The 26,060-nt window shown below is 37.9% G+C and overlaps 1 long non-coding RNA gene across 1 annotated transcript; it reads right to left on the bottom strand.

Annotated features, from left to right (window-relative positions):
• Window positions 1–21,810: 21,810 nt before the first annotated feature.
• Window positions 21,811–25,375, bottom strand: LOC140242507 (uncharacterized). Its single transcript, XR_011902138.1, has 3 exons — window positions 25,340–25,375; window positions 22,859–22,949; window positions 21,811–22,199 (listed from the first exon to the last, which is right to left on the bottom strand). It is a non-coding gene; the product is annotated as an uncharacterized lncRNA (long non-coding RNA).
• Window positions 25,376–26,060: the final 685 nt, after the last annotated feature.

Here is a 26,060-nt window from a genome sequence, read left to right as displayed (position 1 = left end):
AGTGTGAACCAAGTTCAGTCCTGAAAGCGTCAATACTGTCTTTGTTTACAGTTCTCACATAAATATCACTTCTTGGTCTGTCACTTTTTATTTGATTTAGATCAGTTAGCTGGAAGACAGGTAAATGATCAGTAATATCACAATACAACAGTCCACTTTGAATAGGCTTATTGAACTGATTGGTAATGATATTGTCCAACAGAGTAGTAGTGGCATTGGTAATGCGTGTAGGCCTCGTTATAAGAGGGAGACAATAGTTACTAAAAAGTGTGTTAACAAAATCAGTTACATCATTATCCGTGCTATATTTTAATAAATCAATATTAAAAACACCCATGATATAAACTAATTTGTTTTCTTTCAGTAGCGGTGAGATCTTTGAATCAAAAGTAGCATTAAAGTTATGCGTATTTATACCTGGGGGCTTATACATAGTGCCTATCACAATATTTTTTCCTACTGATTGACAAATCTCAATAAAAATCGATTCACACATACCATCATCACTAACCAGATCAGGTCTCTCAAAATAGGAATAAGAGTCCTTTATGTACAAACCAACTCCGCCACCTAATTTCCCACGTCTATTATAACACACAGAGTTGTAACCTGGTATATTAGGCAGTTTATCGGCATCTTTGAGCCAGGTTTCAGATAAACCAATAACATCAAAGTCAAGTTTGAGCAAGTTTATGAAGTTTAAAATTTGATCAAAATTCTTCTGAACACTTCTAGAATTGAAATGTATTGAAGAGAAAAAAGCTTGACTAGTATTAGCATCCTTAAATTGACTAACAAAATCATCAATATCATAATACTTGGATTGTAAATCATAGCAATTTTGAAAAAAATTTGCATCGGGATCAAGACCCTGATTTTGTAGTAGGGTATCACCAGCTGAGAGTACGTCAAATTGTAGGCCGTCCAATCTATTCTGGCTGGCACTATTTCCATGCATATCATTTAACACAGATTGAAAATTTAGTTCATCAAGATGATTGAAAGGTAATATATTAGCAGAACATAAGATACAAGAGGAGTAAGATTCATTCCATACCAGCGGATCAACATAACAATTGCATAGATTGCAATAAGGGATTGCATTCAATTTATCCATAGACATTGGTAATAACTACAGTGTTCAATAACAGTAAGTCATTTGACGAAATACCAGATACACTTGTATTTGAATAAAGATTATAGTGGGTGTTGCCATGGGAACTATACACACAAAACACTAAAACCGGAAGGACACATATGCACATGTACAAAAAGTCACACAGCAGTGTGGTAGTAAAAAAACTAGCAAACATGTCAAAATCTGACACAAGCATTCAAGGTTAAATGTAAAAAATATCTCCAGCCACCACTTGGCCTGGGCTGGCTATAAACACCCAGGATACACAGTGTTGTTATTTAGTGTCAGGATAACAAAGAAAGAACATGTCATTGAAAACTTGACACTAAATACATTATTTTTTATTTTTTGACAAGGTAGAGAAATCTTAAAGAATATTCAAATGTGTCAGGTGTAGAACCTTACCTGAAATAGTGAAGGACTAATTTAAAAAACAAACAAGCTTGGCACCAAATGATACACCATGAGAAAATGCAGCAGGGTTACGTCTTTAGAGGCAGTTTAATTCTCATGGGTATTCCATCTAGTAGAGCCTTTCTCTTTCCATTTAAGAACAACTTTATCCTCCTGAAGGACAATCTTGGTGGAGACACCTCTATCCCTGCGAAGCTTGTAGGCTTCTGTTGCGAGAATACTGCGACGCATTTTAAGGGCAGGAGGTAGATCTGTCCTCACCGAGATCCTGGGGTACTGGGGTGGCCAGATTGAGTGGTCGAGGCTCTTCCACGCTGTCGCTGTAACTGCTCGAAAGCATTAAGCACTGCATCTCGGTCAGGAATGGTGAGAAATTTGGCAATGATGGGGCTGGGAGCTGATTGGGACCCCGTGGGCTGAGATGACCCTCGGGATGCATCATTTGATCTGTTGCGACGTGGTAATCTGTGGGCATTTACTATGGAAATTTCCGTTGCTCGTCTTTCATCGAGACCGAGTGTGATGAAGGTTTGACGCAGGACATCGTAGATCTCCTCATTCTGGCTCTCCTTGACGCCATAAAACAAGAGGTTGTTTTTACGATTGTAGATTTCCATGAGGGTAATCTTTTTCTCCAGCTCTGATACCAGGTCTTTAGTGCGCTTCTCCACTCTGGGTAGATCTTCCGTTTCAATTTTGCCGATTTTCTGGGAATTGAATTCAACAGTGATCTCCAAATCCTCAATTTTTTTTTCCCCATGGAGCGAACTTCGTCAGATAGTTTGTCAAGTTTGCCACAAATTCTGTCTGACAAATCAGAAATGTTATTGTGTAGATCTAACAGGGTGAATTCCGGGGGAACAGAATCATGCTCAGCATCGGCACTATCCACTGACTGCCTGAGCCTGCCGGACCCAGGGCCAGGCTTGCTTGAATTTGATCGATTGTTAGGCATACTGACGCTTCAAAGTTCAAGTTCAGGGCAAAAAAGATTGAAACTTGAAAGTCAAAGTCAAAGAAACTCACTCTAACTGCATCCTAATGCCATGGGAGAAGTCTGCTATTTCAGATATATTCCAGTCAGTCCATGAAGTTGATATTGTAGGCTTGTAACGGTGCTGTGAACTGTAGCAATCCATTGGCATTGTTACTCACCCCACACAAGTAAACGAGGAAAAACGTGTAGGCCTAAGGGCACGATGAAGCGCGAGTCGCGTTGCAACGCACATTTACAGAGGACCGCCACGCGAAGCACACCGAAGTTGTCCATTAGAGGGTTGGGGTATCCAAAGTTGATCTTGAAGTAGTCCAAAGTTTAAAATTCAGACAGTCAAACAGCAAAGATTCCAGTCCAGAGTGGTGACACGAGAAAGAGATAAATTCTACATGTTCATTTCGAACTCAACGAGGGCTACAAAGACCCTATTGATGAAAAAGAAACGCGAGGGTCAGGAGCGTGGCGCAGACGCCACGCCGCCATTTTTTGTTTTTCAGTCATTCAGTCATTCAGTCATCAATTCGAACAGAAAGGGACTATAGGCAGAACCAAACGTTGCCCGAAGCCTGTTTTCAAGACTTTACCTTAATTGGTAAGTCTTCAAATTGATGAATTTTGGGGATTTTAAGTTGACATTTATCCTGCGATACTAAATCTGTCATGATCCTGAATGCTACAATGCGAAGCCCGATTACGCTATGCGTATGGGACTGCTGGTCGCTATGCGTATGGGACTGCTGGTCGCAGTTAATTGCATGATTACTAAGACATGAGAGCACTTGGGGGCGAGTAGGTCTCACAGTGTTAGTTATGTGAAAGGTACTTTAACCTGAAACACAAACTAAGACAAGGAATTTCAAGGAAACTTTTGAGGTATCAAAACTTTTTACTATTTTTAATTACTTTTTGCAATGGGAATATCTGACACACCTTGTACGTCTTTTTTTTTTTCGAGCTCCACAGACACAATTGCATATCTGTTTTGGGAATGTGATGCTACCCAAAGTTTATTGCTCAAATACAAAAAAAAAAAAAACTATGCTACAGAATAAAAGTCAAATTACTAAAATTTCTTTATACTTGGTTCGACAGAAAATCCAAAATGTTACAACGTGGTTTATTTGTACGCAAAATGCTTCATATTTTCTGTAAGAAATAAAAGGAAATCATTACATTTTACCAAATTTTGTCAATTTTTCAAGCAAGCAAAGAAGGTAGAGGAATATATGTCTGATAAAACTAAAGGTTTTGTATTTAATATTAATTGGAATCGCTTTTGCATTATTTAGTTGTTTCGCAGTTGCCTGTCACATTTTATCAGTAATTGTCTTTTTGATTGCATGTGACATTTATTTTGTACCTGATTGTTTATATGAATAAAACTTCTTTGTGAAAAAAAAAAATAGGTACTATATTTTCAGTATAATGCATATGAATTGCATTCCTACATCTCATTACTCTGCAAGTGACAATCCTATTGATCAGGGTTTGAATTCAATGCCGCTGAGTTTCCTGAATGGTGCAAATTTCCAATTTTTATCATTTTAGAAAGGTAAGGTCTATGAATAAATCTTTTAAGATAACTGGAAAAGCACCCAATAAAAACCAGTGACATATGGTTATATCACCAGTTTAATCATACCGATCATAATTATAGCATGAAAGCGTTGCAAAACAAAATCAAAATGAATGCGTAAAATGGGATAACTTATACCATCCGTGCCCTTTCCAGTGCCGGAGAGATTCGAGCGTGCCATCTGCTTGACGTGTCCAGATTTTGGGATAGCTGCCTGAAGAGACCTTACACGGGCCTGAGTCAAAATCGGCTGATCTGTCTCGCAGATGACTGCGCTATGATTTCTTTCAAGTTTGCTGCAAGTCTCAATTTTGGGTTTGTAGTCTGTCACATCTCTTTGCATGGTCTACGGAGAGAAAAGTGTTAAACCGCTCCACAGTCGCAAGTGTTGCGTCAGCGTATAAAGAAGCAGTGAAATGAGACGACATCGATCTAGCTGACTGACAACATGCCCTTCTTCGACGTAATTACCTAATGATTATTGATTATCCAGTGTTTTAGTAATACCCCCCCCCCCCCCCAAATAGTCAAGGGCATACATAGTCAGGCGTCATATCTACTGCCTACCGAGTATCTGACCGGCAGCCAGTGACAGTTCTTATTTCCTGTAACAGCGTGTAGTGCTCACTGAACTAAATTAATTGTTCCTGCATCGAGTTGTTTTAATTGCAATTGCAACCGATTGAGAATTGCACTTCATGGAAATAAATGGCACCGAATATTAGTCCAAGAGCATTAGTTTTAACCTGGACATTTTTGGTAACAAGCTGATTTTTTCAGGATAGGTCCAGAAAAATGTCTAGAATAACATACTAAAAGTCCTCATTAATCCTCTTTGAGCGTTTTCCGCAATCCAAGATGGCGTCCAAAATGGCCGCCATATCCAGAAATTCTTATAACTTTTCAACCAGAGAACCCAAATACAAAATTTAAATGCCTAAATATATGTTTTGAATCACGAAGAACTCAATAACACATATTAAGAGATGTTGATGCACGCAATAACCGTAATCCAAGATGGCGTCCAAAATGGCCGCCATATTTTGAAATTCTTATAACTTTTCAACCAGGTAACCCAAATACAAAATTTAAATGTCTAAATATATGTTTTGAAGGATGAAGAACTCAATAAAATACACATTAAGAGATGTTGACGGACATAAGTACCGTAATCCAAGATGGCGTCCAAAATGACCGCCATTTCCTGATTTTTTTTCTCATAATTTTGCAAGTAGATTTTAACTGTACACACTAGTAATGTCGAAATATACGTTTTGAGTCACAGGGAACCAAATATAATACTTATTCGGAGATTTTGAAACACAAATAAAGCATTTAAGCACTTCAGAAATCCAAAATGGTGTCCAAAATGGCTGCCATTTCCTGTTTTTCTCATAACCCTGCAACTACGAAACCGCGATGCGCACTTATTGAGACATAAGGAACCCAACAAAATACTTACTCAGTGATCTTGAAGCACGTAAGTACAAATAAAACCACGTGAGTTCTTCGCGAAAACCAAATGTTGCCCAAAATGACCGCCGTTTGTTTATCACGAGACAAAGATATTCAACATAATGTTCGAGATCCAACAACTCAGATGGTCTGGTGGTAAAGGTTCGCTTGGATGCATTCCCCCTCCCCCCCCCCCCCCCCCTTGGGGAAAGGTGTGACCTGTACAATCATTATTTTCCAAATATTCATCCTGAAGTCATTGAATTGCAATCATAAGAATGCAAAACGTCAATCGCTCGGCCCCTTTCCATAGACTTTGTACACTTTTGAGATTAACAAATTTCCGAATTTGTCATCAAAAAGTGTGCACTAGATCTTTCACTTACAAAATGCAAAAGTAAGGGCAATTTGCCCTTCCTACAAAATCCTTCCACCGCTCACTTCCCCAATATAAATTAAATACCCCTTTGATTAACAATTCCCAAATATTGCATCGAATGAATGTAAATGATATCATTATTTTCATTTCAATTCAAGTGTAATAGCTCCCTGGAGTTGGAGGGGATGGGGATACTGAGACCATGAATTATCTACTCTTTAAGGATGGACAATCAATATAACACCAAAGGTGCACTAGCCCTCCCCCCCCCCCCACATCCTCTACTAGCTCATTGCCTTGGATATACTAGTCTTTATTCTTTATTCTATACTTACACTTTTTAATAAAAAACAACAATCTGGTATGTCATCAACATTGTGCACCATAAAACCCCTATATCTTGAAAGAAAAAACAAAAAATCTCCATTTTGTGGGAGGGTGCATCACCCTATACACCTCCCCTGCATATTTCCATTAGTAATATATATTTTCTTACTTTTAGGACAAAAACAAATCTCAGATATTTCACCAAAAGAGTGTGCTAAATCTCTGAATTTCAAATGGGAAAATGCCAAAATCTCCATCGTATGGGAAGGAGTATTCTCCCCACACACTTCCCCCTCCCCGACACTTTCCTGAATTCGTTCTTCCAGCGTTAAATAGAAAACAAATATCAAATATTTCACCAAATAGGTGCAACAGATCTGTAAATTTCAAGTCTGAAAATACAAAATTATGCCCTCGTGTGGAAGCGGGCATCCCTATGACTGCGCACTTCCATGATTACATAACTTTTTTTTCCTTTTTATGGAAACAAAAAAAAATAATATTTCACCAATATGGTGCATCAAATGTCTGAATATCAAGTCTGAAAATGCAAAATCTCCCTCATGTTGGGGGGAGGGGATCCCCTTCCACCCCCTCCCATATATTGCCCATTTCCCTGAAAACTCTTTATATATTTCCTGCTCTTTCATGGAAACAATTCAATATCTTACCAAACGTTTGCACTATATGTTTCACTTTCGAGTAAAAAAAAGAAGATCCCTCGTGTGGGAGAGGAGTATTCCTCCTCCATGTACCAATAACTATGAGTGCCACATTCTCTGATTTCTATCTGTGATATAATTTTACCTAATCTACACGAAATGAATAGGCCACCCTAAGATAATTTAGACACTTTGTTTTAAGGTGGAGCAATACACTGCAGCAAAGAGATTCATCGTCTTTTGATGAATTACACATTATTTTGTCGCACATGAAGAATCTAATTTTCAACAGTTATGTAGCACAGACATCAGAAAGAATTGTTTTTACTTCTTGAGTGATAACTGACAGTTTCAAATGTAACTCACCTCATGGTAGACACCAAATGCGTTGGTAATAAAAAAGGGCTAGCACTAAATTTTCATTTCATGTGCTTGAGGTGACGAAAATAGAGCATGTGGTAAAAAGATCTAGTAGGCTCTCTACTTAGCAACATATCTGATGATGAATGTTTCTATCGAAACAAGGACACACTCCTTGAGTTTAACATCCAAATGTTTTATTTGTATACTTTACTCTTAACTATTTGTAAATAAAAAGCTTCTTATATACTATACTAGCATTTACTTACATAATTGTGAGATAAAATTGTGACTGCCAGCCATTTTGCACGCCATTTTGCATTATAGGAAGAGCTCGAGCGGTTTAATCTGGACATGCGTGCGTCAACATCTCTTAATATTTATTTCATTGAGTTCTTTATAAATGTTTCGAAACATAGACACTTAAATTCTGTAGTGGGTTGCCTATTTGAAATATTTCAGAAAATGGCGGCAATTTTGGATGCCATCTTGGATTACGGTACTTATGTCCGTCAACATCTCTTAATATATATTTTATTGAGTTCTTCATCCTTCAAAACATATATGTAGCAAAAAAGGCTGCTGAAAACTGCTTATCCAATAAGGGTGAGCCAATGGAGTAAAATGGAGTCAAAAGGGGCCTGAGCTTTCGATCCTAGCAGAATCTTCGTCAGAGGCAAAATGACAAACATGCAGGGAAAGCAATCACATATAAGGACTTCACACAACAAGAACAGACAGGGACAAGCTGGGTACACAGAACAAAGAAAACAAAGGAGAGGGTGGGAGGTCATGGGCAAGGAGCCCAACAGGTAGAGGGAGGGGGATTAAAGCAGGAGGGTGGACAGACAAAAGGCAGAGGAGAGGGGACAGACAAAAGGCAGAGGGGGGTCAGTGATGATCATGAGGATCAAGGAGGCAACCAATGAAGGAAAAGGATGAATAGGGAGGCAACATCAAAGAAGATAGTTTGTTTTCTTTGTTCTGTGTACCCAGCTTGTCCCTGTCTGTTCTTGTTGTGTGAAGTCCTTATATGTGATTGCTTTCCCTGCATGTTTGTCATTTTGCCTCTGACGAAGATTCTGCTAGGATCGAAAGCTCAGGCCCCTTTTGACTCCACTTCAAAACATATATTTAGACATTTAAATTTTGTAATTGGGTTACCTGGCTGGAAAGTTATCAGAATTTCAAAATATGGCGGCCATTTTGGACGCCATCTTGGATTACCGTACTTGCGTGCATCAAAATCTCTTGATATGTGTTTTATTGAGTTCTTCATGCTTCAAAACATATATTTAGACATTTAAATTGTGTATTTTGGTTCTCTGGTTGAAAAGTTATAAGAATTTCTGGAAATGGCGGCCATTTTGGACGCCATCTTGGATTGCGGAAAACGCTTAAAGAGGATTCGTGAGGACTTTTAGTATGTTATTCTAGACATTTTTCTGGACCTATCCTGAAAAAATCAGCTTGTTACCAAAAATGTCCAGGTTTAAGCCGTTTTTGACCTAATGCTCTTGGACTATATCCAGTATTTAATGATATAGCCATGAAAAAAAAAAAGTCATGGGCATCAATGCTGGAGTGAGATTTGAACCCAAGATCTCCTCATCGCTAGACAGGCGTCAAATCCGCCAGACCACCGAGCTTCCGCGCGATAGGCGGTGATGGTTCTTATCCCTTTAGTGACGGCGTTCATATTTATTCGAATTGATGGTTCTTCCGTGGAGCAGTTTTCATTGTAAGTGACTGGGGAAAAAAGTTGTTTTGCATCGACAAACAGATATTAAGAGTGATAACCATGATAATAATGATTTAAAAACAAAATCACAACTCACTCTTTGCTGTTACACCCAGCAGTCTAGTGGATATGGCCAGTCTAGCAATCAGGAGGTCGTGGACTCAAATCTCTCCCCCCCCCCCCCCAGTATGCCGTATGCCAACAACATTTTTAGTATGTCTATATGTAAAACATTTTGGGACTCGCAAAGAAAGGTATAACCTTGCACCAATGCACAGTCATTGTATGTGCTGGATTCTGAACCAAATTGCTTAAAAACACTCGAGTGCTTTAATCCAAAACAGTCCGGTATTATTTTCATTTCAAAGAAAAAGTCGTTGCTGTGGCAGGACATTCTTGAACCGTCCACTCCATCTCAGAGTGATTTCTATTATTTTCCTATGTGTAGGCGGAGTGTAAAAAAACGACGAAACGAAATGTTCACAAAGTTTGTGGAATATCACAACTTTATAATCAAATTTCACATTGATTTCAAAGTAGTCCTCATGTTTGTAAAAGCTACAGAATTGTGTACCTTAACCTCCTGTACTTGTATCTGGATGGCTGATAGGTCTTGACCACTGACCAGCAGCTGACGGACCTTCTCCTCCATGCTACTCAGCCACTTTGTCGTTTGACGATGATGGTCGCTGTAATTCATTTTTGCGTCACGTTTACGCTCACAGTCCACGATCCTGCAGCATGCGTTAAAATACAAATGTTTTGTATGTGTCCTAAACCATTACCAATTTTAAGTTATAATAATCAATTTCTCGAAATTTAAAACAAGGTTTGTACGAACTGACACCTTTTTATCCTCTTCTCACTTTCTTCTACACTGAAGTCCTACATTACAGGCCAGTTCAAGGCAATACAATGATAATGCGTTAGGCTGCAAAATCACCTGAAGAGTTCAAATGGTACTAATGTTGCCAAAATGATATATATATATATATATATATATATATATATATATATATATATAATATAGTGTGATGATGCTGATACTCGTATCGTACGCCTCTGTCATCTTAGGAAGAATTATAGTCGAGACAATGTAGATGACAAAAGATGTTGCATGAAGCCAGCTGTTAGAAGCTTTCGACCTTGGTCTTGGTCAGCTTTATTATCTGCTAAGCAGACGTGGGATTTACTTGGGAGTCTTGTGGCTGTCCTGCTACAAGACAGCCACAAGATCCCGCCACAAGACAGCCACAAGACACCCAAGTAACTCACACGTCTGCTCAGCAGATAATAAAGCTGAGGAAGACCAAGGTCGAAAGCTTCGTAACAGCCGGCTTCATGCGACATATTTTGTCATCTACATTGTCTCGACTATATATACATATATATATATATATATATATATATATATATATATATATATATATATATATATATATATATATAACATCTACACTAAATGCAAGCCTCTTCATAAAATGGGGGAAAAATCCCCACACCCTCCACAAAAAAAAAAATGATTGTTTTATTCTACAATGAATGCCTATCATACCATTTTTTTTTCGAAAAAGAATTACCAAAGTTTGAGGATGATTCCTTGTCTACATTTTGTGCACGAGACTTGTGTGCGATCTGTGCTGTCATGTTTAAATGTTTTGGGTGGTTTGGTACCACATCATCACTGTGAGAAATGTAACTTCGATGACAGAGAGCAAAAGTTACCGAACTTCACAGCAACATTTTAAAGCAGGAAATTTCACAAATATTTCAAGCTGCCTGCCTCTTTGATTGGGCCTCCTTAAAGTCCAGGTAGTGCTTGTCCACATTGCTGACTACAACCGTGACGTAAGAAGTGTTATAGGTCTTGGTAATAGAAAGGAGCGCCTCGGATATCTCGTGGATGCGGTCGTACTGAGCCTTATGGGCGTCGTGGCGACGACCGATTTCCTGGGAGGAGAACAGATAGTGACTTGGAAATGACTGAGATTATTATTGAATGAAAATATTTTAAAGGAATATGAATAAAGAACCCCCTCCCCTCCACCCTTGTATTAGAGAAGCAGTGTCAAAATCAAATCACTACGGGTTTCTCACATGTTCAGGGAATATGCAAAATGAGTTAGAAATACGCATTTTTATGGTATACTTATGGTTTTTGTTTCTATCTAATAAAAAAACATTTTTAAAGACAAGCTACGTTTGTTTGTGTGAAATCTCAAGATTTTTCAATGTTTATTCATAAGAAAACTACTAGGAGTAGCATTTCTTCTTTCCGTCGGAAAACGGCACAAGTGATTAGGGCTTAAAAGCTGATCAATTTTATGTCGACTTACTTTAAATAATCTTCTACACATATGATGGATTATGGGTTGTTTCAAAACAACGTTTCTTACGTTCAGAGTATTAACAGTGTCGGTCACCCTCTGCTTCATTAACCCACCCGACTCCAATATCTCTAGATCTGATAGGAGCCAGTCCTCAAAGCCGTCTACCTCCTTCTCAAACTCAGACAGCTTCTTGCTGAGGGCGAGGAGACGTTCGCCGTGATCGTGGGCAGCAGTCTTCACGTTGCCATAGCGATCATTGACAACATTCAGCTTGTCTTGTACCAGCTTAGCATTGCTTGGTGAGACGGTCGCTATGAGCTGTTTTGTGGCAACGTTCACAGACTCAATCGTCATACAATGACTGGCGATATCGTCCTCGAGAGCCTTGAGAAAAGAAAAAGAGTAAGAGATACCGGGAATAAGGCACATAACGTCCATGGAATTTCAAACGGAGCATGGCCTACCATGTAGATAGCTACACGTAATTTGCAACAATAATAAAGATACAGAAAAAAAAAAATGTGTGTTGTAATATGTAGGACAATATATAATGCAATTCAATGCTAACGTGGCAAAGGCAACACTGTCAAAAGAAAGTCCATGCACATTTCAAAACAAGGGTTTCTACGAGGGTTGAATGAAAAGTTTTAAGTCTATCAAATGTGGAAAGATTAAGATATGAAGATCCAACTTTGGTCCATTAAAATCTTTCACATGTCTCAACCTTACGCATCATTCATGCATATAAGCAACTTACACGATAAGTTGATGCAGTTGTTGTGTTTTTTTTTTGTGTTTTTTTTTTGTTTTGTTTTTTTTGGTGGTGGTGGTGGTGGTGGTTGCGCGCGCCCTGTGGCTGCCCGCCCGCAAAGCTCTTAATTCTTCGCTTATTTCTCCTGTTGTAAGTTTTTCATTGAGTGTGTATTGTATTCTATATTTGAATGTTTGTCTTCAAGCACTTGCTGGACAAATTGTAGTAATTTTTGTACAGTTTTTGCGCATTTACAGCGGATTGATTTTTCAGTACAGCTACAGTGTATACAGTACAGACAACTACAGCCATTTTGTACTTGCGATAGGCTTCACTGCACTTGATTCTGTGTGGTTCACTCTCACTGACACAATGTTACTATTGACATTGCATTCTTTTGTATTTTGTTGTCCTTCTTTTGTGTAATAGCACTCGGCTATCACAGACCTATTGTCGTATGTGTGCTACCCAGCCTGATATGTCCCATGGTTCTGCTTCTGTACAACCAAAGGGCAAGTACATTGGGAGCCCCATACTGTATTACTCCAATACTGTATCAACTTATCGTGTAAAGTTGCTTTATGTGGGGACATTAACCCGAATCCAGGCCCTTCTTAAGATTTGTCTGATTCCATAACTTTTGGCACACGCAATTCTAGGGTTCGATTTTCTAGTGAGCTTCTTCACTCATACAACTGTGGCAATAAATCCCCCAAATGGCGTGAAGAAAACAAGAAAGTATAGAGGAGTATTCTGTCCCTGGGTATCGGTTGGAGGTCGAAGACACATCGAGGGAAATGAGGGGGTTATGACAGTGACTGCTAATTTCACATTAATCTTTAAAATACATGTTCTCTGCAACTGTTTTCAGCACGTTTTAATACCATATGTTTAGGGAGTCGGACAAGAGGTTTGGGTGTCAGATCAGGTCAGATTACAATTAGTAATCACACTCTATAGAACGAGTGAAATCCATTTCACATCATAGACACTTTTTTTCTCCTGCTTTATTATGTCATTTCAAAAGTCATGCACCTCCATCCTTTATCTAGGGTTCGACACTTAAGGTTGCCCCGATGACTACCACCAGACGTTTACAAAAAAAAAAAAAAAAAAAGTTATATTTTGGAGGCCATATCGGGCACCTGGGGTTTGAAGTTGATTGTTATATTTCCTCTACTTCGAACCTAAACATCTTCTTTTTTTATCGGGCCACCAAAATTTCATACGTCAAGATACATGTATTAATGTCCCCAAAGGGCCTAAAGATAAACACGACTACATGTATAGCTCCCAATTCAGTCCCTGCCCTTTAATAGTAGGCAACCCCTCGATGTACCAAAAATAACTTTCATAGAGTATTCATTAATAATTTATCTGCTTAGAATATTTCTGACTTTAAAAAATATTTTTTGTTTTGTTTTTGTTTTGTTTTTTGTAATCTCTACCTATAATTTGGGGGTTACAAATTCTGACATCCTCTAGTGAGTCCTCAGGGGGACGGGTGCATGGTGCTCATAGTAATTATTATGCATATATTTTTTGGATCTTTTATTCTTATTGATATACCATTGGCTGCCAAGTCCGGAGTCAAATTTAACCATGTATTTTAAAGAAGAAAATGAAAAACTTAAAACTAGGCACTAATTTGCCATCCGATCTGCTGTGAACAAACTTGAAACTAAAGTCACAAATCTACTGAGAATCACTTTCAGTTCTAGAGATGTAGATTTGTAAAAATTTCTTGATTTGGAAGGTTACCCACCCCCCCCCCCCCACATTGTACTCTTGGGAAACCAAATTAGGTAGGGTTTGCCTTTCTATAGATACTGATTCTATCTGTTCTTTTTATCTTCTATTTTTTTTTTGCATTATCCCTCTCTATTAACAACATTTTTACGGGGTATTTGCCATGAAAATTACCAAGTTCTATCACAGTTCATATTTTCTTTCTCATAAGATTTTTGTGTTATTATGTGTATTCAAGTGTTGAAATCATATGTGTTTGAAATGAAATGAAAAAAAATTAAATGAAACATCACGCATTTTCAAAGAAAAAAAAATGTATGAAAATTTGGCCCCAATTTGCCCCCCCCCCCACCCCCACTCTCCAAAACTATCATGAACAAACTTGATACTACCATCACCAATTCATAATGCTCAAAATACTATTTTAGGTTATCACTTCATTTTTGAGAGAAGATTTGTAAGATTCCTTTATTTGGGGGTATTTTGTCTCATCCCCCCCCCCCCCACAAGAAATTGTGCCCCTTGGAACCCTTAGGGGGCGTTGCAAGAAAGTTGCAATTGATTGCAAATCCCCAAAATCTATTGCAAATCCTGAAATCCATTGCAAATTTGCAATCAATTGCAAGTTGCAATCAATTCTGTTGCAAGAAAGATGCAATTGATTGCAAATCGATTGCATCTCTGCAATCAATTGCTAATCAATTGCAACTTTGCAATAGATTCAGGGGTAGTTGCAAATTTTGCAATCGATTTGCAATAGATTACAAATGTCATAATTGCGGCTGCTTATATAGATGCTGGGGGACAAATTTCCAAACTTGATCATTTCTTTTAAGAAAAAAGAAGAAAATATTCCGTATAAATGACATTTTTATGTAATGTATGATTGTGTAAGATACTTTTTTTTTAACATACACAAAGTGTATAAGGGGTTACTCAGTATACTAGTATATGAATCAGCATGTGGTCGGTCGGGCAGTCCGTTGCAAATCTTGCGTCACGAACTCCATCTACACTTTTGAAGCAATTTTGATGAAACTTGGGTTACATGATGACATCGAAGAGAAAATGTGCAAGACGTTTTTTTGTCTTTATCGGAGAAAGCGTTGCCATGGTAACCACAATTTCCCAAAAAACCTTGTGGAGTAAACTACTGCCACAGTATTTGAGTAATTCATTTCAAATTTTATGTGTATAATGATCTTTAGGTGTAGTTATGTAAGAAACACTTTGTGTTTGTACCCGACAAGGCGTTGCCATGGTAACGGCATATTTTCTTGAAAATCTTGTGGAGTGAACTCCTTCCACAATTTTGAGGCACTTGAACTCAAATTTGGTGTACATAATGACATTGAGGTGTAGATGTGCAAGACACGTTTTTTGTGTTTGTCGGAGAAAGCGTTGCCATGGTAACCACAAATTTCCCAAAACGTTGTGGAGTGAACTACTTTCACGGTATTTAAGCAATTTGTTTCAAATTTGGTATGTATAATGATCTATAAGTGTAGTTACGCAGAACACACTTTGTGTTTGTACCTGACTGGGCGTTGCATGGAGAAAGCGTTGCCATGGTAACCACAAATTTCCCAAAACGTTGTGAACTACTTTCACAGTATTTAAGCAATTTGTTTCAAATTTGGTATGTATAATGATCTATAAGTGTAGTTATGCAGGACACACTTTGTGTTTGTACCTGACTGGGCGTTGCGTTGAGAAAGCGTTGCCATGGTAACCACAAATTTCCCAAAATGTTGTGGAGTGAACTACTTTCACAGTATTTAAGCAATTTGTTTCAAATTTGGTATGTATAATGATCTATAAGTGTAGTTATGCAGGACACACTTTGTGTTTGTACCTGACTGGGCGTTGCCATGGTAACGGCAATTTTTTCTTTGAAAATCATGTGGGGTGAAACTATTTCGAGTTTTAAGGCAATGGAACTCAGATTTGGTGTACATGATGTCATTGAGGTGTAGACGTGTAAGACATGTCTTTTGTGTTTGTCAGAGAAAGCGTTGCCATGGTAACCGCAATTTTCCAAAAACCTTGTGAACTACTTTCATAGTATTTAAGCAATTCGTTTCAAATTTGGTATGTATAATGATCTATAGGTGCAATTATGCAAGACACACTTAATTGTGTTTGTACCCGACAAGGCGATGCCATGGTAACGGCATATTTTCTTGAAAATCTTAAGATTTGAACTTCTTTCACTATTTTGAAGCAACTGAACTCAAATTTGGTGTACATAATGACATTGAGGTGTAGATATGCAACACATGTTTTTGTGTGTCTGTCGGGGAAAGCGTTGCCATGGTAACTACCCAAAACATTGCTGAACGAACTATTAGTTTATTTATTTCAAATTCAGTATGTAGGGCGTGAAATGATCCAAAGGTGTAGTAATATGCAAGACACTCGTTGTGTTTGTATGTGACGTGTTGCCATGGTTACTGCATATTTTCTTCAAATCTTTTTCAGTGAACTACTTCCACAATTGTGAAGTACCTGTAGTCAAATTCACCAGGTACTCACGAGGTACTACACATATGTATACACACACACAGACAGACACACACACAAACACACATAGCAAGGTCAGTGCAAATTTGTGATGGACACATTTAACAAGAGTATAGTTGAAATTCTGTTGTCATGGAAACAGTGCATTTTGACCCTAAACACAAGTTTAACTAGAGATTGTAATTTGTCATCACTGACAAATTAAGGTAATCCGATTTTTTTTTTATCAATGATTCGAGTCCTGATCGCAATAGGCATGACCATACAAGTTTCATCTGTGTTTAGAGACATTGGCCGTGTGATGTTTGCATTCTCATTTAGCAAAGGGAGTCATATCTGCCATGTTAGGTACCAAATTCTGTTTACACTATAACGAAGAAACAGCAACAAGTACATATGACCTTTGACCCACCTTTGCACTCCCAAGATTGCATCTGATGAAATAGTGGTTATTTTGTGAAATGATTCTCGCGACATCGTCTATACGTGTGAAAAATATGGGAAAGGTAGGACAGGTATTCACTAAGATACACGATGAAACATTTATGACCTTTGACCCTAATTTACATACCCAAGATGTTGTCCGATCTAGTACTTGTTATTTTATGAAATAATGTACGAGACATGAACTAAACATGTGCAAAATATGGGGGTGATAGGGCGTGTTTTTCTTGAGTTATTGCAAAGAAAGTTGCAGAAAGAAAGAAATATCTCAATACATAGAAGATAAGCTTTAATTTCAACCAAGTTTTTATCGTAATCCCGACATCGTATGAAAAGACGAAGTAAACAAAACGATAGCGCAAAGTCTCAGCAACAACATATTAAAATCTGGGAGAAATTCACGGAAGGGTAAGTGAGCTAGTGCTCGATAAAGACAATCATGTCAATTTTCACATTAAAAAAAATTCCCTCCCATAGAGATAACACGTCATAACGAAGATACAAAAAGAAGTACATATGACCTTTGACCTCAATTTGTACAGACAAGATGGCATCTGAGTAAAAAGTAGTTATTTTGTGAAATGATCCTTGTAACATGGTCTTTGCGTGTGCAAAATATGGGAAAGATAGGACATGTATTCACTAAGATACAGGGTGAAACACTTATGACCTTTGACCCTAATTTACATACCCAAGATGGTGTCCGATCAAGTAGTTGTTATTTTATGAAATAATTCACGTCACATGAACTAAACATGTGCAAAATATGGAAGTGATAGAGGCCGTTTTTCTTGAGTTATTGCAAAGAAAGTTGCAGAAAGAAAGAAATACTTCAATACATCGAAGATAAGCTTTAATTTCAACCAAGTGTTTTGACGTAATGCAGACATCGTATGAAAAAACGAAGGGCACACTTACGATAGCGCAAAGTCTCAGCTACAACATATTAAAATCTGGGAGAAATTCACCGAAGCATAAGTGAGCTAGTGCTCGATAAAGATAGTCATGTCAATTTTCATTTCCATAAAAACTGCACTCCCATAGAGTTAACACGTAAACTGGTCAAATTTGACAAGATTACATTCAATCCATTTTTACGAGGTGATGCCGTCATCTAATCAAAATACCGTTATAACGTTAATGAAAGAGCATTTAATAAGCTACAACATACTGAAATCTTGGTGAAAATTGACAAAGGATTAGTGAGATACGCTCGAATGAACTTGAAATTTGATGACGTCATTTTGAAAATTTACTTTTTTTTACGTTATTAAGAAATTTGATATCTTTTAATCATTTTGTCAGCATTGCCACCCCATGAAATGACATGTACAACTCATCAGCTTTCAAAATATGTACAGAAAATGGGGGGTCACCGTCCATCCTGACGAGTAAAATCGGATTTAAAATTGGCAGTTTTTTGGCATAGTTGCACTGTATATCGCCATTGACGCGCGCGCGGAATTTCAACTTTGACGGGCCCGTATGACGTCATATTGAGTCGGATTGACTTGAAACTTGGTAGAAATATTCCTTGACATTTCAGTCATCCGATGAGTGTAAAAAAACGGGAAATTTCTATTGCGTATGAGCTGTGCGTGCGTATATGTGCGCGCGCGTACGCGTCCGTCCAATTTTTTCAATTTTTCAAAAAATGCTCCAAATGATCTGAAACGTGTGCAAAAAAAATTTGAGCTCGATTGGAGCATGTCAACATTTTAACGTGCGCGTACGCGCACGGTTTAAGTGTAAACTGAAATTTGAGAAAATGTGTAGAGTGCGCTTGATTTGAACTATGTGTGACGTAAATTTCATAGAAAAATTCCATTCCATTAATGAGATATTAATGAAAATGTGCTTTCATATAATGACGTCATAGTGACGTCACGGTCCATTGATCACAATGATTTTACAAAATCTGTCGTCTTTGTGACATGATACATATATGGTATAATTTTGAAATTGATAGGCAGAGGACTTTCTGAGTTAATCTCTGCACAACTTTTGTCCAGAAATAAAGAATCAGTACAGATACAGAAGGTGATCCGAAGGATACTCGGATCACCTAAAAATGCAGATTTAAATTCACCTGCAGTTTTCAGGAAATTCAGAGGAAATTTTGGCGCATGTCAGGATGGTACTTTAAAGGTGCACTTCAAGTATTTATTAAAGCAGCTGTAAGCACTAGAATGACATTTTTTTAATGACGTAAAGTATGAATATGATGCATTACATGATATACACCATACCACACTAAAATTAACCTACTGTATATGCTCAATATTCTGCAAGGTATATATCTTCATGAATTTCCCAAGACAGCTGCTACATGTATCCATGAATTTGAAGACACACAAAAATATCAACTCTGACACTGACATTAGGGTCCATCTGCAAACATATATTTCTACATTCAGTACTTTGTACCCCACAATCATAAATTGAACTACTTGCACAATTTGTCTCAGTCTTGATAAATACTTGTTAAATATATGGCGCGTACAGTATCGCAAATTAAGCTTGCTCCTCATCCATCCCCCCCCCCCTATTTGCCCCATATCAGATGATACTGGGCAATTGATGACAAGACATGATGGAGACAAAAGACACACTGTCTCTCTGAACAAGACAGCATGCACTTTCACAGATATGTAGGACCCCTACATTGTACCTCTTTTCTTGTTGCTCTCATATTGAAAGAAATGTTCATATAATGACTGATAGTACAAAGAAATGTGCAAAAGAAAAGCATACTACAAGTATGAAAAGGCAGTTAATGAGAATGCACACATTGCTGAGTACAGAAGAGCCAATTACACGTGTACTTAGTATACACTCCTCATTATGAAACACTAGTTACACCTGCAAAATGAGAAGGGTTGAGTAAATCAAAGTGTTACATATTATTATGATATATGTAACATTAAACTACTGGAATAATTACTAGGTTCAATAATTCATTACTGCTGATTGTTTGTTTCTTGTATGTTGCTCCATACATAGCTCCCTATTCACTGTGTGATTGACTCCATTAAAACAGTGAACAAAGAGTAATGTTTTCAATAATCCCTTGCTTGTGATTTTTCTATTTGTTTTTATGTTTTTTAAATCAATAATCAGATTCATTTATACTTAAAACTGATACATTGAATGAACATTCTCTGTAACATGCTTAATTGCAAACTGGTTGACAGTCTGCTGGAAACCCTTCAGTCAACTACCTGTAGCTATCCTCATAAGTAGGATTACTTCACATGCTCTCTTCCAAGGACATGTAGGCCTATCGCTAAATGTGTCAAAGCCTCCACATTGAAATCTGTATTCTATACCTTATGTCTTCTCTGCAGTTCAGCACGACTGAACACATACATATGTAGTGTATGACATGAACACCTTCATGATAACATCATGCACTCACATCTGAATTATACCAAGTTTCTCTTCCCATTGCATAAACCCTATCTATCCCAGATCATACCATCAACTGAGCTCAAAATTAACCCACATCTATGGCTGAATACTCATGTGTGTGTTCCCCACTGTCATGCACTCATGCATATCTTTTAAGCATGCATGGTCATAGAGGTACTAATACAGTACTGAATATCAAGACAACCATGCATAAAGTTAGCTTATCTACATGTAACTTATCTGCATTTGTTGAGTTTGAGTTTGAGTTTGAGTTTGAGTTTATTTTATTTCACCACGGGTCACTCACTTCAGCCAATGGCTGTTCTGCTGTGAGTCCGTGAAGTTAAAAATCATACAATTACAAAATACAACATTTTATACATAGTATAGGAAACTTTAAAAAAAAAAAATTGTATACTTGTGCTGTGATCTACTCATACAAACATGTCTTTATTAAGTTTAAGGTAACCAAATGTTACAGCGAAAAATACTTCTGACATGCAGAACTGTTAATTTTTTGCCCAAAATGTATGCAAATGCCCTAGAAATGTGTTCAATTATGCTACAATATCACGATGTCAATTGGGAAACGACATATTAACCAAAAAAGATCCACCATTGTGTTCACTGTATACTGTACATGTAACTTTGTACAACTGATTAGTACTGTAATCTGCAAATTGGCCCATAGTAGTATCTACTGATCTTTTGTGCTAGTGTGAAACAGATACAGCTTGTTGGAAAATATGGTTTACTACATATCTCGTAACTACCTTCTAGCCTTCTAGTGGGAACTATCCCAGGACCCATGAATGCAATACAAATAAGTGGTTCAATTGCTGAGAAATCAAATTCAGTGCCATCTTGCCACAGCACAGGTTCATCTGCCCCCAGGTGGTGCTACACAACTGTAAACAAGATCAAGATCATAATTTCAACCAGTACTTATTAAAGAGCTTTTTTTTTACCACCAAGAAACATGAAATGTCTCACAATATACCTTGGCAGTTTTGAGTTCGATGATGTCCTTTAATACAACTGTTTGTTATTTTGAATGTTCCTTATTCTAAGGGTTTGATAGCCTGAAATGGAATATGGCTGAGACTTACAAGCCTTCAGAGTAACAAACCATATTTTGTGGTATGAATAACAAAACAAGGACCAGTGAACTGTTACCTTGGAGATTATGAATACAGTAGTAGCTGTATTTACGGTGTATAATGGACCAGGGTAAGGAAAAAAAATATAATAAAACATGTCCATAGACATGATGTTCATGGCCAGATTACTCTTGTATATTTAAGTTATAATTGTCCTACAGCTCTCTAGAAACTCAAACTGTGGTGCTTTACAGTGTACATACATATACCAGGGAGGTGAGTCACCTCCCTGCATTATATACATACTCACATCATGGACTGAACATTTCTTCCCATGAAAAAGAACAAAACAGGGCTCTGCAATATGTTTTCTGCCAATCTCTACGTGGAGGGTTTTGGATGTTACACGTAACTTCTTGAACACTGGTTCAGTAAAAGGTTGATTGTCCCATTATCAGTGCTAATACTGCAGAATAAATGACTCACACAGAATAAGTGACAGGGGCAAAATATCCAAAGGACTCTTCAATATCTTTGAAAAGCACAACGTGCTATTATTGTAGCTAGCACACTTGGATGCATGTGATGCAGCCGAGATTATTACTACCCATGCACTTGTTGCAGCTCTGAAACACTGCTTGCTTCGTGTGTCCCTTGTTTTCTAAGAGTGATGACCTCAGCCTGATGAAATGTGTTTAAAAAATCACTGCCTTGTTTTGTTCACACTTTTCCTCATTGTTGACAGCGAGCTGCTCATCCTTTGCAGTGTATACCGTCTCTTGACATCAAGTTTGGCCTGTCTGCCCTCAGCTGCCATTCCCCTTGATTCACAGAAGTTATACCTATACATGATACAAGAAATATTGAAGACATAGGAAATGGGAAATAAAAATGGAAACATTGCACTCACAAAGTCAATTTGTGGACATCCAAAAGGCATTTTGTGTAAAGGTATGATGGTACCAACATTTTAATTTGAAAATGAGGGAAATTTCAAACAATCAGTAATATACTGAAGAATTCGTATTACATGCAACTTCATGCGCCAAAATAATACAATGTACCTGAATCATGAAGGCCTGAATACTACTGTCAGGATATGTAGAGCATTTTCAGTTTTCAGGGGGCTTGATAAAGAGATTTGAATGTCTTAACTCTTTATTAAACATAATATAAGCCATTGCTGTACAAAACATTCCTTTCATTATGGGTAACTTTGTGTTATGTAAATTTCAATGCATCATTTTTGCTTATAATTTTGTATGAACTGCTGCGAAGTCTTCTTTACTCATTACTATGCCATGCTGTACATTTTCTTGTTCAGTAGGATGAAGTCATTGTACAAGTATCCTCAAATGAGACATCACATCAGAATTTATCCTAAAACAATAATGACAGATTCCAACAAATCAATATATTCACATTTCAAGCTGAGAGGTTCTACACATTTCATTCTCTCTCTTAACTGGAAATTATCGTACAATGTACAATGTTCACTTACTGTCTGTGTGCACTGGCTGGAATTCTCATGCTGGTGTGAGTCTCGGTCTTGAAGAAACATGGTTTTTCTCCTCTTTTTCTTCCTTTCCCTGCTGATAGAACAGATAAAATTGTCTCATTGTGCAGAAGTACAAAAGAGCAATGAGAATTTGCAAAATTACAACCAAACAGTGTAGGAACAAAATGGACATTGATGTTTAGAAGCAGGCACTTTTTTCTTGATATTACAATAATGTTGGAACACTCTTTGAACTGCTTTCATATCCTCTCCTCTGTAACAAATTAACCCTCTATACAGTCATTCACCTTGCATATTAAAGTCAAATAATCACCAACGTCTGCAGTCTTTTCACATCCTCTTCTCTTTATATTCTATTAATTTTAATCTTCATAAGCCAAAATTTCTTGAAGCAGAATCTATTTCTTTAGTCCAAATCAAATCGACTTAGGCACGGTTGACTGTTGACTGCCCATCAATCCATCACCCCCACTCATATTCATATGCAGACATGTACAATATTTTTAGTGCTGTACCGTATATATCATACAATGTACATTGCAAATCACACATCCATTAGGCTCTCATGTGTCCTGCCTATTGCAAGCACTCTCAACTATGTTTCCTCATCTCCCAAATCCGGAGGTCACTGTGACGTGGTGCTTGGGTAGGCCTATGGGGTTACATACAACTACACTATAGGGTGGCACACACCTTGTATTAGAGTATGGTACTATGCAAATTCTGGTATCTAATTGGTAAGTGTCCATAAATACCATTTGTTTAAATGCATTCTAACAAGGCCTATTTGTTCTTTCCACAAACAAAAAGAGCATAAAGAATTGTTGTACTCATAGTTATTACTCCATCAAGTAAATCACTTGAATTCCAGGCCTGGGTAGCTTTCATAAGTGTACCCCTTCAACCACTGGCACTTGTTTTCAACAAAAGCACTGACACATGTAAATATTTCTGCTTGGATATCCTACAGTCAGTTTGCTCATCTTATCCGTACGCTTCTTGTCTGAAATGTCAGCCTTGGTGACTATAGACCTATATTTACACACTGTATTACAAAACTTAAAGTTTTACTGGCACTGTTTGATACACTACACTACAGTACTATCATTGCAACTCTGATTACTTGTAGGTACTTGCTATAGAAATGGTTCAATTTCTCCCCCCCCCCCCTCCCCCCAAACAGTAGCCCAACCAGATGCGGTGCGAAGTACAGCGACTGGGACCCTGGGATGCACTTGGCCCTTGTTTGTTTTAAATCCTAGCTTTTTATTGATCCAGCTAGTCAACACTAAATTGCAAGATTTCAATTGATCCGTCCAAATTCCAGAACAGAACAACCTAAAAAAGCAAGGTCTATTCCACCCAGAGGTTCTCCAACCTCTTTGATTCCACCTCCCTGCTCAAAGAAGGTTTTAGACTAACCCCGGGGCGCTGTAGGCTCACACCAATATCAATAACGACACGTCTGTGTAGGGGTCACTGATACAGTTGATACGGTTGATTAGTTCTAACCGTTGGACTAACGTTAAAATAGTGAAATCGTGGAGCACGTACCCTTGGGCCAACTCTTAACTTTCTTTTAAGACCTGCAAAAGTAGAACTTCTACTAGGCCTAGAACCTCTAGGCCCTACCTAGATGTAAACCCCTAGGTCTAGAAACTAGCCCAAATTACAAATAGGCCTATAGACTATTTTATATACTAATATAGGCCTAACACAGGCCTAGACCACAGAGTCTAATCGAGTGATTAGGCCTATCAAAAATAAATTTACACATCAATTAAAAAATTCAGCAAGCTTTCGCGTCACATGGACAGTATCACTGCAAAATAACTAGCCCACATGTACAGGAGGGGAATGAGGCCAAGGGGGTAGGCCTAGGGCTATGTAAAATCTAGATGGTTCTGCTAGACTAGAGTATAGACTAGACTGTAGGCTACGTAGGGTGCCTACATTGTGTAAGGCGTAGCGTAAGCCTAGCACCTATTCATCGCCATAGGCAGCACTCACCAGCAATGGCAGCATACATGTAGATAGGTCTCTAGGGCCTACCGATATCTTCTTATCCTGCTTGAAAATAGCGGATTTGGATAATGAATCGATAATGAATAGCGTCTAGAGTACTTTCAGAAAGTCTAGTTGACATTGACTTTTTTTTTAAGCTAGCCTATAGACATAAGAGCCCTGCCTCTGGCAGCAGAAAAAAAAAAGAAAAGAAAAGAAAAGGAGCTTGCCAATGCAAGAAAAAATGCTAACACAAAAAGCTATGTGTGGGACTATGATTGATGTACTGTGTGCCCAATGAGTGGTCGAGACGGCCACAACTCTGTCAGTTATAGGAAACACATTTTCCCATTTTTCAAGAAAATTCTTATAAGAAGTAAGTCTAAGGAACTAGCTCTTTTAAATACAAGACACAATGAGTAAATAATGGGATCAAAATCGACAATTTTTGTAACTTACTCTGTTTCGAATCCCCAACGATCGCACAGCAAACCTCTACCACAGGAGAGACACAACACATTGAGGTATCTCTCATGCATGCAAAATGCATTGAAAAATGGACAAATTGGCTAGGCTTGTCTTGCCAGTCGCTTTTATAAATACAAAATACAGCAATGGAGCTTGCAATTAATTGCATCTTGCAATTAATTGCAAGCTCCTTTCTTACAACAGCAACTTGCAATTGATTGCAAGTTGCAATAGATCTATCTATTGCAAAGTTGCAATAGATATTTGCAATTAATCGCAACTCAACTTTCTTGCAACACCCCCTAAGTGGGATATCGTGCCCATTTGCATTGACATGCTTCTACCACTCCAACAACAATGCCTGCCAAATTTGGTCCAAATCTGACCATGATTTTTCAAGAACAAGAAAATATGACAATGAATTTGGCCCAAACCTTATACCCCCCCCCCCCCTCCCGCATATCCCTCGATTTGTCATGAACAAACCTGAAACTACAGTCACCAATCTAATTACTCATAAACTTAGGTTAACACTTCAGGTTCGAGCAAACATTGAGAGTCATTAATTTTAGAGTTTTGCCCCCCCCCCCCCCCCCTGATTGTGCCCCTGGAGGACCCAAGTAGGACATATTTCTCATTTGTATAAATGTGTATTCTATTATTCTAGCCATGATACCTACAAATTTGTTGAAAATTTAACATTTTTTTTTTT

Source organism: Diadema setosum, chromosome 19 (genome assembly GCF_964275005.1).
Source record: "Diadema setosum chromosome 19, eeDiaSeto1, whole genome shotgun sequence".
NCBI lineage: Eukaryota > Metazoa > Echinodermata > Echinoidea > Diadematoida > Diadematidae > Diadema > Diadema setosum.
The sequence above is the reverse complement of the archived record's forward strand: the minus strand, read 5'-3'. Positions and strand labels throughout refer to the sequence as shown.